The 544-nt window shown below is 43.2% G+C and overlaps 1 protein-coding gene across 18 annotated transcripts in view; it reads right to left on the reverse strand.

The window, feature by feature from the left end:
- Positions 1–544, reverse strand: part of LOC116672840 (ELKS/Rab6-interacting/CAST family member 1) — a 119,260-nt gene that overhangs the window by 80,215 nt on the left and 38,501 nt on the right. The window lies entirely within an intron of this gene.

Below are 544 nucleotides of genomic sequence, written 5' to 3' on the forward strand. Positions count from 1 at the left end.
GTGTGTGTGTGTGTGTGTGTGTGTGTGTGTGTGAAGGTGAGGTGATGGAGTGGGTAACATAACACATAACATAATTACAGTATAAAAATATATTCTCATCAAACACTTTAAAGTGATCTGCTGGTGTAAGTGTCACTGGTTTGTTTCCCAGAATCCGGGTTGAGTCCTGAGTGCAGAATAACAGATCATGGAACAAGCGGTTGAGGGTTCAGTTTCCATGCTCAGGTGGTTCTGGGCTGTTTAATGGCTGTGGCACCTGAATGTTTACACCCAGGCAGCGACAGTGTGGTTGTTGGTTCTATTCCTATCGGTCCAAGTAATGTGAGCGCATGTTGGACGGTTCCTAATGTTTTATTAACGCAGGCTCTGGATGATTTAATAATGTAACAGCCAATGTGATTATTGGTTCATTTCCATTTATCCAGAGTCATTTGGTCATTGTGTGGGTGGTCGGCTGTTTTGCTCATAGTGGTTTTATTAATGTAACTTTGCTTGGGAGTTGACCTGAGGTTGACCAGTGTTTGTGTGTGTGTGTGTGTGTGTG

This window comes from Etheostoma spectabile, chromosome 23, assembly GCF_008692095.1.
Source record: "Etheostoma spectabile isolate EspeVRDwgs_2016 chromosome 23, UIUC_Espe_1.0, whole genome shotgun sequence".
Taxonomy (NCBI): Eukaryota; Metazoa; Chordata; class Actinopteri; order Perciformes; family Percidae; genus Etheostoma; species Etheostoma spectabile.